This window comes from Antrostomus carolinensis, unplaced genomic scaffold (genome assembly GCF_000700745.2).
Source record: "Antrostomus carolinensis isolate BGI_N321 unplaced genomic scaffold, ASM70074v2 scaffold21254, whole genome shotgun sequence".
Taxonomy (NCBI): Eukaryota; Metazoa; Chordata; class Aves; order Caprimulgiformes; family Caprimulgidae; genus Antrostomus; species Antrostomus carolinensis.
This window is the reverse complement of record NW_010313095.1, coordinates 18,266-18,687: the sequence shown is the minus strand read 5'-3', so window position 1 is coordinate 18,687 and position 422 is coordinate 18,266.

The window sequence follows — 422 nt, the reverse complement described above, 5'->3', positions numbered from 1 at the left end:
TTCTCTTCAGCGAAGACACATCTGGAGAGAGAGAGAGAGAGAGAGAAAAGCATCAGGAGTTACTGACGGTGAAGAGCAGCAGGATGGAACTGCGTGGCACACTGAGGTCTGAGTCCTACACAGGTCATCCCAGACAAACAGAACACATGGGACCTGACAACACTCCTCTGCCCAGGAGACAAGACGTCTGTTATTTTTATAGGGGCACTATGGCAACACAAAGACGGTGTCTTACACCCCTAAGAAATTCACCTCCTTCTAGAAGTCGATGTTCAAATAAAAAGTAGGGAGTGAGCACCGTTAAACTAAGAATTAACTCTGTGCCCCTCCCAGCACTGCCCCTGGCCAGTACCAAAGTCAAATCTTCATTAGGCTGCAGCTATTAAGAGAGCTGAGCAGAGATGTGTCCCAGCAGGCCAGTC